This window comes from Pseudophryne corroboree, chromosome 2 (genome assembly GCF_028390025.1).
Source record: "Pseudophryne corroboree isolate aPseCor3 chromosome 2, aPseCor3.hap2, whole genome shotgun sequence".
NCBI classification, from domain to species: Eukaryota; Metazoa; Chordata; class Amphibia; order Anura; family Myobatrachidae; genus Pseudophryne; species Pseudophryne corroboree.
The window spans coordinates 835,418,759-835,431,524 of NC_086445.1; the positions used below are offsets into that span (position 1 = coordinate 835,418,759).

Sequence of the window (12,766 nt, forward strand, 5' to 3'; positions counted from 1 at the left end):
CCTCCTTCATTGCCGTGATCATGTAACGTGTGGCCCTACTGGAAAATACGTTTGTTTCTTCACCGTCGACACTGGAGTCAGTGTCTGTGTCTGGGTCCGTGTCGACCCACTGAGGTAACGGGTGTTTAATAGCCCCTGACGGTGTTTGAGACGCCTGGACAGGCACTAACTGAGCTGCCGGCTGTCTCATGTCGTTAACAGTTTTATGTAACGTGCCGACACTGTCACGTAATTCCTTAATTACGGCCATCCATTCAGGTGTCGACTCCCTAGGGGGTGACATCACCATTATAGGCAATTGCTCCGCCTCCACATCATTTTCCTCCTCATACATGTCGACACACACGTACCGACACCCAGCACACACACAGGGAATGCTCTGATAGAGGACAGGACCCACTTAGCCCTTTGGGGAGACAGAGGGAGAGTTTGCCAGCACACACCAGAGCGCTATATATGTATAGGGACAACCTTACAATAATACCCCTTTTCCACTTACGATCACGGGTCGCAGCCGGGAGCCTGACACGGGAGCTGCCCCCTGCTGCGACCCGTGCTCGTCCCCTTTCCCATCAGCAGTCACAACCCGGCATATGCCGGGTTGGTGACGCTTCTAGTGACGCGGCAGGGGCGGCGCAGGGAGATCACATGATCTCCCAGCGCCGCCCTTCCATACAGTGTAAACGGGAGCCGTGTCGCATCGACACGGCTCCCGTTTACACTAGAACACTACCCGGATCATTCCCGTGTCCTACCCAGGCAAATAGCCGGGTAGGATTCACGGGTCACTTGATCCGGGTTGACCCTTTTCCACTTGCCAAAAACATGGGTAAATGCGCGCCCCCGTGCATTTACCCGTGTTTTTTGAGCTAGTGGAAAAGGGGTATAAGTGTCTATCCCTTATAGCTGCTTATATCTGTTATTTTGCCAAATAAGTGCCCCCCTCTCTTTTTTACCCTGTTTCTGTAGTTGCAGGATGCAGGGGAGATTCTGGGAGCCTTCCTACCAGCGGAGCCGTGTGGGAAAAATGGCGCTGTGTGCTGAGGAGATAGGCCCCGCCCCCTTCACGGCGGGCTCTTCTCCCGCTTTTCTCTGGAAAACTGGCAGGGGTTAAATACATCCATATAGCCCAGGAGCTATATGTGATGTATTTTTCGCCAACTAAGGTAAATTCATTGCTTCCCAGGACGCCCCCCCCCCAGCGTCCTGCACCCTCAGTGACCGGAGTGTGAAGTGTGCTGAGAGCAATGGCGCACAGCTGCAGTGCTGTGCGCTACCTTATGAAGACAGGAAAGTCTTCTGCCGCCGATTTATGGACCTCTTCTTGCTTCAGCATCTGTAAGGGGGCCGGCGGCGCGGCTCCGGGACCCATCCATGGCTGGGCCTGTGATCGTCCCTCTGGAGCTAATGTCCAGTAGCCTAAGAAACCCAATCCACTCTGCACGCAGGTGAGTTCGTTTCTCTCCCCTAAGTCCCTCGATGCAGTGAGCCTGTTGCCAGCAGGTCTCACTGAAAATAAAAAACCTATTTAAACTTTTACTCTAAGCAGCTCAGGAGAGCCACCTAGATTGCACCCTTCTCGTTCGGGCACAAAATCTAACTGAGGCTTGGAGGAGGGTCATAGGGGGAGGAGCCAGTGCACACCAGCTAGTCCTAAAGCTTTTACTTTGTGCCCAGTCTCCTGCGGAGCCGCTATTTCCCATGGTCCTTTCGGAGTCCCCAGCATCCACTAGGACGTTAGAGAAATAAAAAATAAATGAAAAACGTGTCGACCATATGTGTGTCAACCTTTTGACCCTATGGTGTCAACCTTTTAACTATCTATCAACCACTTCCTGTAATGCATATACAGTGGAAAGTCAATTGTTTTGCCCTGTGGCAGCGTCCATCTAAAGCGACGAGCAATATTCAATTGTCAGTTCGCAAGGAACGAGTACCATGGACACCCATTAATTGTGTTCGCACCCTTCTGAGGTGGCAAGCAGAAATCTGCCCAAAGATGGGCTATGAGCTGCAGTTTGGGCAGCACTCCCAGTATTTTACACGGGTTTAACCATTTACATGGCTAATCCCAGGGTATTTGGGTGCAACATGCAAGATAAGTAATGGCCGCCTCTGGCACTCACACCCAGCTACACATATAAATATTGCCCGTCACTTTAGATGGGAGCTGCGGGCGCAAGAAAACAATTGATTTCACCCAATAGAATGAAATGCCTTTAGTCCCCCACATGCAGAGCTGTTTGACTTATTCCACAGGAGGAGGGCGAACCTATGGCCTGGCACATCACTGGAGGGACTATCCACCTGTCTGCACCTGTCAGCGTGCTCTGGAGGTAGGGAGTGGATACTTGTCCTGAGCAACTCTCTGCAGCCGCTCCTTCAGGCAATCTCTGTGGCAGCACTTCAAACTCTGCCCAGCGCTGCATATCAGTCTTTCTGGCCCCTGGTTGACAGGCAACTGTCTGCCATCTCAACCACCAAGGTATAGACCGGCCGGCTGCTGCTGTGGATCTTTCCTTAGACAGCTCTCTCCTCTCCTTAACAGACAGCTGCGGCAGTTAGCTCTGATGGCTGTGCCAGTTAACCGTCCTTTAGCCGTTAAGCTGGGTACACACTTGTCCAATATTCGGGAGATACGACTGCCGACCGATTTGCCAGACATTGAACATGCGTGTGTACCCTCCGCCGACCAACCCGCACATCCGATCCGGTCCCCTGTCGGGTCTCCTGGTTTCTGAACCTACTTAAAAACTAGGAGACCCACTCGCCGACCAATATTATATTGTATAGCCCATTACACTATTAGCGCGCCGGCGATGCAGGATCCCGGCACCGCTCGCCACTGCTGCGGAAATCGCGGAGGGCAAGAGGTGCCGTGGGGTATGGCGGTGGGACCAGACACTGCTCCTTTGCAGAGCTTGGTCGCCGGTAGAATACTGGTGGCTGCAGTACCATTTTTTAAAATCCAAGATGGCTACAGCAAGCCAATCGGGTCTCATTACGTCAGTGTCCCGTTCCCTTGTACCGGCTAATATTAGCCAGTGCGAGGAGACAGTCCAACTACTACAGAGGAGCAATGAAGAGCTCCTGAAGAGAGAAGACATTGGGGAAGTCCTGGATGGGCGGTGGCCATGCAAAAGAGCTTTAAGGTCTCTACCCCCTAGGTGAAGGTGCTGGCTAATAAAATATTAAAACATTCAGTGTCTTTTCTTTATTTCAATATTTATTTTACAGGGGGACTGTAGGTACCAGTGAGCCCTTAATGCCCTGTCTGCTGGTACTTGTTGTTCTCCAAGCTACGGCATGCAGGGGAGGCTTGCTGGGAACTGCAGTTTTGCTGTAAGAGACAATATTATGCCATCACAAATGGACTATCAACTCGGCAGCCACAGCCCAGGGGTGCCGGGGATAGCCCCGGGCTTCAGCCCTGACCTTGGGTGCTCTGGGGAGGAGGGTCCCCTTTATTTGTGGTGCTCCCCACTTCCACTTGGGCTGCCTAGCAAGGGAGGATTAATGCTTCGGCCAAGGGACCCCGTCAAGTGTGTCCCCTGGCTGTGGTATAACCACCCTGCTAGTGGACCCCGATGCTGGTTCTGAAAATACGGGTACACCTACTTTTTTTTGTTCCCCATATTATTTGGACCAAGGCTGGCTCAATGAGTTTCATCACTCGTTGATAAATGGGCCCCTTAATTTGAATAATAAGTATGGTGAAAATAATAGATCAGATGCAATTATATGCAGATGATTATAAAAGTAATTTAATGACTAATAGTACCCAGACATTACAGTACTGGACAACTAGCTTCTACATCAATGCAAATGGATACTTTTAATATAAGATTTATTATTTATGGGTGCAGCACCCCAAGAGGGAGAATATTTGTCGGTATGCTGGCTGTCGGGATTCCGGCGCCAGTATGCTGAGCGCCGGGATCCCGACAGCCAGTATATCAAATGTCTCCCATTATTTATATAGTGCCAGCATATTTCACTGCACTTTACAATTGGGAACAAACACAATAAAGACTGTGTAATAATAGATAGACATAAGTCTAGACAGACATAAGTTAAATTGCTCATAATCGTGTAATGTAAACAATAACTGGAGTCTAATATATGAAGATAAGTGCTACACATTGCATATAGGTCTAGCAAGATTGCAAAGGTTCAAAGTGCTTGGGTTGTTTAAGTATAGTAAAAGAATACATGGCAGTTTTGTGTGAACTGTGCAGAGGCCTGGTATTGAGCTAGAATAGCTCAAGGAGGTTAAAAGAGGGTTCAGGAAATTGATAAACTTGTTTAAAGAGGTGACCTTTCAAGGAACGATTACAGACTAGAGGAAATTCTCATAGTGTGAAGGAGGGACTTCTGTAGACGTCCTGTAACTGGGAATGGGAGTATGAGGTATGTAAACCTTGCGTAGAGTGTTGGGGTTGAGTTGGGAGATATTTAGAATTCAGCAAAGAGATTTATGTTGGTGCAGTTTGGATGATAGTCTTGTGTTAGTAAAAACATATGGTAAACACAAGCAGCCAGTGTAGAGACTGACATAATGGAGCAGAAAAATGTTAGGTGAATAAAATCAGCCTCGCCGCTGCATTCAAAATAGGTCAGTGGTTTCCAACTCCAGGTGTCACGTTCCCCCAACGGGACACATTTGGGGGATTTCTGTCTGTGGTAACAGGTGGGATAATTAGAGTTGGGAATCTCTGAAACAGAATGCAGCAGTGAAATCAAGATTAGAGGAAAACCTGCACATGAATTAAGCTTCTGTAGTGTCTTTGTCTGGTATATGTATCTATGATGCACGTAACAGAATTGGAATAAGAATGTTGTGAGCAAGGATACCATGGGCAGCAAGCGATTATTCTGTTGTCAACAGAAATAGAAACATTAGGTAGGCAACGTCCGAAATGTTATTAGCAGTTTTTGAAAGACTGAGTTTGAGCTGGTGAGATACAGCCAAGATGAAGTGGCAGAAAGACATTAGGGTAGGTTTGAGTATCACCTGAATGGAGATGATAGTAAATCCAAAAAGGCTTATTAGGTTTCCAAAAGAAGTGTTGCAGATGGTGAAGAGCAGGGGGCCCTCGGACTGACCGATACCTGGAGTACTCTCACTGATAAACGAAGCAGAGAGGAGGTGGGCCCAGAGAAACAAGATCTACAACATCTGAAAGTAGGATGAAAGCCTGGATTGAATCAGATCCTGGAGACCAAGGGATTATAGCGTTTGTATAAGAAAAGAGTTATCAGCTTTAGTGTTAGTGTAGAGCTGTGCAAGTGTACATAAAAAATGGGTTTTACTAATGTTAAAGGATGCTCAACTTACCTGGCTGCTTACAAGACCCTGGGTCATAAAAGGGGTACGCACGGAGAGATCCGTGCTTAAATTCTAAGCAATCTGACTAGATTGCTTAGAAATTAAGCACGGAACTCTCCGTGTGTGCCCATAGAGATAGCAAAGTGCGGCCCAGCACGTCGCTATCGCTGACTCTAGATTTGGCAGGCATGCTAAATTTAGTTATATCGCTTATTTCATTGCCGGGTGAAGTGAGTGCGCCCCTGCCTCGCTCAGCACACATTGCGCTGTGCTAAGCAGGGGGAGAGATGTGTGCTAAGCAGTGCAATGGTATTAAATGGGGATCCCTATGTGAACTAAAATTTGCAGTTACTACTTCCATGAATTAAGTAATATATGTTTTATTTAACATTTAAAACATATACTCTCGCATATAATAATAACCATATATATTTATACTATACCCAGAAACACACAGTCTCACACATTATATGGTACCCAGAAACGTGCAGTCTCGCACATTGGGGGGTCATTCCGACCTGATCACACGCTAGATTTTTTTTCACTGCGCTGCGATCAGAACTGCACATACGTATGCAGCGCAATGCGCAGGCGCATCGTACGGGTACAAAGCGGATCATTGCTGTGCGATGGATTTAACGAACAATCCATTCGCACAGCTGATCGCAAGGAGATTGACAAGAAGAGGGCGTTTATGGGTGGCAACTGACCGTTTTCTGGGAGTGGTTAGAAAAACGCAAGCGTATCCATGCGTTCGCTGGGAGGGTTCCTGACTTCAATTCCGGTCCTGGACAGGCTGTAGTGATCGCAGCGGCTGAGTAAGTTCCCGGCTACTCAGAAACTGCACAAATCTTTTTTGTAGTGCTCGGTTGCACATGCGTTCGCACACTTGCAAAGCAAAACAACACTCCCCTATAGGCGGCGACTATCTGATCGCAGCGCTGCTAAAAATAGCGTGCGATCAGGTCAGATTGACCCCCATTATACTGTACCCAGAAACGTGTAGTCTCGCACATAGGGGGTAATTCAGACCTGGTCGCACGCAGGCTATTTTTTGCACTGCTGCGACCAGGTAATCGCCACCCACAGGGGGGGGGGGGATTTGCTGTGCAGCGCTGCAAACGCTTGTGCAGAGAGCTGCACAAACAAAAAGTTTGTGCAGTCTCTGCACAGCTTAGGACTTACCCGCTGCGATGGTCCGTCCTCGAGCAGACACTCCAAGAAAATAGTGAGTTGACACCACCCGACGGCCTCTTCCTGTCAATCTTCGCCGCTGCGAACGCTTTCTTTGCTGTTGCCGTCGCCAGCCAGAGGCGCGCCTGCGTATTGCAGCCCCCACACATGCGCAGTTCAGATCCGATCGCACAGCTGCAACAAACTGAGGCGTGCGATCGGGTCTGAATGACCCCCATTATACGGTACCCAGAAACGTGCAGTTTCACACATTGGCCCTCATTCCGAGTTGATCGCTCGCTGGCTACTTTCAGCAGCCGTGCAAACGCATAGTCGCCGCCCACAGGGGGAGGGGGGGGGAGTGCATTTTCGCTTTACAGTAGTGCGAGCGGCTGCAAACACATTTTGTGCAGAACAAGACCAGCCCTGTAGTTACTTATTCTGTGCGATGATTGCTGCGACGAATGACACGGTAATGACGTCAGATAGCAGCCCAGCCACGCCTGTGTTTTTCCAAACACTCCCAGAAACTCCCACTTTCTGTCAATCTCCTTGCGATTGGCTGTGCGACTGAAAGCGTCGCTAGAACCTGTGCAAAACCACTATGCTCTTTGTACCCGTACGCCACGCATGCGCATTGCGGTGCATACGCAGTTTTGACTTTTTTTTAACTGATCGCTACGCAGCAAACAACGGCAGCTAGCGATCAACTCGGAATGAGGGCCATTATACGGTTCCGAGAAACGTATAAGCTCACAATACCAAACACATCTTTTTAAAACAATGAAAAAGTAAAATTACTAGATTTAGTGTTTACAACAGGAAGGGAAATAAAAAAAAAATACATTTGTGAACTATGATTATGTGTGATGAACTAAACTGTTCCATTAAACTAAACTCTGGGGAAACTTAATTTGCCTGCATTTAGCAACAGCTATCAATATCTACATACAATTTCCAAGGACACTTTGATGTACCGGATACGCTGACAAATAAATCTTTCTAAATTAAGTGTATTTCTGAAGTATAAACAGTAAGTTATTAGAACGGATATGTACATCCTGAGCAATAAATCCAGAATAAGAGAAGTGGTGCAATTGCAAAATGGACCTTGCAACAGTGACAATCACAGATATCAAAAGAAAACTGTCACTGTCTCTACACATTAAGGAAAATGTTATTTATTCTTGATAGACATCGTTACATGTCTTCATCCAAAGAAATGAAGCTGTGTATATATGTTCTAATGATGTACTTTTCAGAAACGATAGCTGCAGTTACTAACACGGACAGCGTTCACTACTGTATACCAAAAAGGAAAGTGATTATTGCTGACACTGTACAAAGTGTGTCTCCAGAAACAATAAAACCATTAGTGAACAGGGGACATATATCAGAATGGAGAACAAAGGGAAACTGAGCAATGATGTGAAAAGAGGAGCAAATAGTGAAATCTTTCTGAGCTGCTAGAGGAGTAGGAAGAGGAGGGGGATTACAAAGGAAATACTAATAGCCTGGGCACATAGCATACCAACACTGTGCCTAATGAGCTTAGGAGGGGAGGCCTTGCCCAACACCAGCAGCACAAGGTGCTTTACCCTCACTCACCCCTCACTACTGCAGCAGCTGCTACTGGCACACACTGCAGGCGAGATCAGCACCATCCTGCCCATCTGCTGCAATGCTGATCTGACCCACTGCCACCACCTGGGCCCATAAATACACACTGTCACATGTCTTCCCCTATTGCCATGGGTGGTCTCCCGCAATCATCTCTTTCTTCCATAACGTGCACGGCGAGCCCTCCCCCTCTAACGCCAATGAGGGCTCACTTACCTGTGCGGCGGCAGTGGGTGCTCCCTATGCGGGGTGCTGCGGCAGTGGCGGTGTGCGGGAGAGAAGTGTGTTGCGGTCACCCCATCCGAGCAGCTGCTACTACTGGCACTAGAGCTGCTGCTATCGGCTGCTCAGTCAGTGTCCTCCCCCGGAAGTGAAAGCAGAGCTCAGCCCCGCACTCACACCAGCAGCGTGCTGCGGCTCCGGCCGGGGCTCACACTGTACTCACACTGCCTTGGGCACCGCTGCTGCCTGCTCGCTGTAGCTGGGATGGCACATTGCACACAGTCCCCGGCTCAGCTGACTTGGGGATACATGTGGAGGGGAAATAGTTGGTTTCCAAACGGTTAGCTGAGAAGACTGAACTAAGGGTTAATATTTAAAGACTACATCTATAATAAAACTGTAAGGGTAGTGTTTGTACATAGCATTTTATTTTTTGGGGGGGAAATTTACACCTAGGAGCCTTTTTGTTCATTCTGGTATGCCGCAAAAAGTACGGGATGAATTTGGATGGCGTTTTCACTGTATAGCTATATTATACCCTTTTCAGACAGCCAACAATAGCATGGTTTATTGCCCATGAGCACGCAGGAACCTGGGTTGGTGTGCTGTCTGAAAGGGTCCAGTTGAAACAATCTTGGTTATGCGACCCGGTATTTCAACTTGGGTCGAAACCAGGGTTAAGCACGTGTTCAACCCGGGTCACAGTGTGGTGTGAATGGGTCAGCCGGGGTCGATGCGACCCAGCATCTGTTGACACTATAGGAAGAGGCGGTGCTTGGAAATACTCAGCGCAGCCTCAAGGACGCATCACCGGTGACGTCACTAACCCTGGTCGGGCCGCCAGTCTCAAGAAGAAGGACCGGTGTACAAGTTCCGGGTGTGACCCGCTTTATGCGCTCTGAAAGGGGTATAAGTGACCTACTGTAGAAAGAAACTGAGGTATGTATTATCTCGATGTGACGTCATTGGGAGAGGAGCAATAAAGGGAAAACCAAACACTTGGCGTGCAGTGTGCAGGCTTCTCAAGTTCAAAATGACTAAGGCAGTGGTTCTCAAACTGTGTGCCGTGGCACCCTGGGGTGCCTCGAGACACTTGCAGGGGAGCCCTGTGTTGGTGTTCCATGACCAATTCAAATTATCTATATATTAGCCCAGATCTGTGACTCTGTGACTGTGTATATATCGCTGGGCGGAGTCACAATGTTGGGCGGAGTCAGGGTGGGATGTACTTACTTCTACCACTGTGGTATCTGGCTTAACGCATCCTGTGTGTTCTTCCCGGTAATAGGATCGCCGCCCGTCACTACCCGTAGTTTTCTCCTCACTGTTCTTCCGCCTCATCACCGCCGCGGCCACTCAGTCCTGAACTCTCCGTAGTGGTTGATCAGCCCTGCGCTCCCCCTGTAAGTCGCGCATGCGCACACCGGTTATGGCACACAGCAGAGACAAGTGCGCATGCGCGACTGACAGGGGGAGCGCAGCGCTGATCAACCGCTACGGAGAGTTCAGGACTGAGTGTCCACGGCGGTGATGAGGCGGAAGCGCAGTGAGGAGAAAACGACAGGCAGCGATCCTATTAATGAGATGCAATAAGCCTTCCGGCTTCCGCTCCTCGGCACTATGGGAGAGACGTCATGACGTCTCTCCCATGGCGCACACTGACAGAGCCAAGAGCCGGAAACCGGAGCTCAGTAGTGAGCTCCTGCCGCCGGCTTCCGCTGTGGAGAGGGAGTGGGGCCCGCGGGTAACACAATCCATAATCTCAGGAGGGCGCCTGGCATCTCCCTGCGGCGCCGGGCACACATCAGGTTAGGCGAGCTGGAGGAGGTGGAACTGCGTTCCGTCTCCAAGTGGGGCTGACAGAACACAGTTCCGCCTCGTTCCAGCTCACTTTAACCTCTGGTGAACACACAGAAGCAAATCCTGTCCCTCACCACACAACTGACCCTAAGGATGACAAATAAACACTATTTACTTAATTTAATATTTCTTTCTAAATTTCTCAATAATAAATTTTTGGCCTAGGTGTGGTGAGAAAACAATTTTGATACTCTAGGGCGCCGCGATTAAAAAAATGTTTGGGACCCACTTTGGACTAAGGGCCTAATTCAGACCTGATCGGTGCTAATCGGGATGGAGGGGGCGGGCCGGTGGCGTTTGGCTGCCATTTAGGGGGGGTGGTCCGGGCAACGCAGGTGTGCCTGGACCATTGGGGGGGCGGGCTGCGGTAGCGGTGTGATTTCACACGCAGCCGCTGCGACCCTTGCAGCGACGAGTAGCTCCTGCCAGCGCACAGAAGCTGTGCTGGTAGGGAGCTACTGTACTCTTCCAGTACAAAAGGTGCTTTTGTACTTGTGCGGCAGGGTAGGGCCTGACATGCAGGGCGGACTAGCCCTGTGCTGGGCGTCCCCCCCCCCCCGCATGTCTGTGTGACTGATCGTAGATGTGCTAAATTTAACACATCTTCGCTTCGGCCCGCCATTTCCATCCCTCTACCTCCCAGAGCGGAGCCCATTAGGTTGATTACCAGGGGTACTATGGAGCCTGGTATGGTTATTCCTGGGTCAGACTCTTCCCTTGATTATTTGGAGATTGCAGGTGTAAAAATAGGGACAGAGGGACCTGGTCCCCAAGTTATAATGTCTGACCCTATGCTGAACACGTTATGTCCCCAATATGTTCCTGATGGGGAATGCAGAACTTGTGGGACGTAAGACACTGCAGATGGTCAGATGTTCCCTTGTGCTGCAGGAGTTAATGTCCATGCATCAGGTCCTGATGTAAGGAGAGTGGCTGTGTCAGAGTCTCAGCTTGCACAGGTGAAAGCCCCGCCCCTTGCGCTGGCAACCCTGAAAGATGACCACAATTTTAAAAATATGGTGTCTGATGGTACTCTCTGGATGTAGGTAACAGGGGAGTAGATGTATACAGTGTTTATTCACAGAGGTTGTGTATGGAGGTGAGCGACCCCAGTCTTGTGTAGATGAGGCAGAGTGACAAAGGCCCTAGCTGTGACGCAGCTATAACACATACAGTGACAGCAGAGATAGCAACACAGGGAGCACAGTGTACGAAGGAGAGTGTTCCCATCACAAAACATATATTTGTCCTGACAGGTGGAACATTAACCAATGCCCACTATAGCCAGAAAGTAACTGAGGTGTAGAGGAGGCAGGTAGTGGACGCACTGCATCCCTATCAGGCACCTTTCCCAGGGAAATTAGAGAAATGCCAGTTTGGAATGGGAGATCCTGGGCTCTGTGTAGGAGGGAGTCCCTTTCCCCGAGAACTGGACTGTGAAAGAGGTTCATGGTATAGACTGATGCGCCTAACTATGGGTTAGGCGTTGTGCACAGTCTGGTTAATGAGCAGTAAGAAGAATATCCTGTCTTTTTTGTAAGTAAGAAAGTGCTTCCCTGGGAAGTGGCCTATGCCACCATTTTAAGGGAATGCTTGGGGATTGTGTGGGCTCTCCCAACAACTACAGCTATCTCTGTATGGACGAGACTTCACAATAATTACGGACAACAATCCACTTGTTTGGCCAAACAGTGAAAAAATCCAGCAACTTTTTTGATCTCTAGGTGTACGCAAGTTAATTGACAGGAAGCCGGCGTTTGAGGGTGATAACTGGGTGTTTTCTGGGAGTGTCTGGAAAAACGCAGGCGGGCACAATCGTTTTCAGGGAGGGTGTGTGTGATGCCAGCTCCGGCCCTGATCAACCTGATTCCATCGCACTGTAGGTGTAGGTCCTGGGCTATGCACAGGCTGGAAAAATCATTCGATGGTGAGTGAGTTGCGAAGAGATTTGCAGCTGGCCGTCGTTCGTAGAGATTTGCGCAAAGCGTACGCAGACTTGCATAGGGCGGGTTTTCAATCTGTCTGGGCGGCGGCTATCTGATCACAATTCGCAGAGGAGCGATCAGGTCTGAATTACCCCCAAAATCGCTTACAGTGTACCAGGTACACTAGATTAGTACTTTTATTGCAAAGTCTCAGATTAAGCGTAGCAATATGTGGCGCAAGGTATGGCGCAGTCACTTATTAGAGCTCTGTCTTTTGCCTTTTTACACAGTTTAGCGAGTCACACACAGAAGCTGCATGAAATGCCAGCGTCAGTAGTTAGTACCCTTGCATTGCACTTTTGCCACATTAGTGATGCAAATAGTACAATGGTAAGAAAAAGTCTATGATGGGATGCTTGGCATGGCTAAATCACAAAGGCCATTGTGCACCCAACAAGGCTATTTGTTACGATATGAACAAAGTGTATATGGGCATAGCTGTAATACCCGCCCCAACAATACCACTTTGAGTGCTCTGTCATGCTTCTTGAGCACTAGGCTGTGGATACAGCTATATCCCTACATGCATGCTCCCTACTTATATTCATGGGTTTAAATGTTGGTAGGTATGAATTGT

The 12,766-nt window shown here is 49.0% G+C and overlaps 1 protein-coding gene across 10 annotated transcripts in view; it reads right to left on the reverse strand.

Annotated features, from left to right (window-relative positions):
* The window catches only part of BCLAF3 (BCLAF1 and THRAP3 family member 3), a 156,427-nt gene extending 147,799 nt beyond the window's left edge, over positions 1-8,628 (reverse strand). For 2 of the 10 annotated variants that reach the window (XM_063955738.1, XM_063955742.1), the window contains exon 1: positions 8,339-8,627. The gene's annotated coding sequence lies outside the window, so the exon portion shown is untranslated. Of the gene's footprint in view, positions 1-2,272; positions 2,557-8,110; positions 8,134-8,338 lie in introns of those variants that run through there. The other 8 variants (XM_063955743.1, XM_063955739.1, XM_063955745.1 and 5 more) reach the window with 5 other exon arrangements.
* Between the last annotated feature and the right edge of the window lie 4,138 nt (positions 8,629-12,766).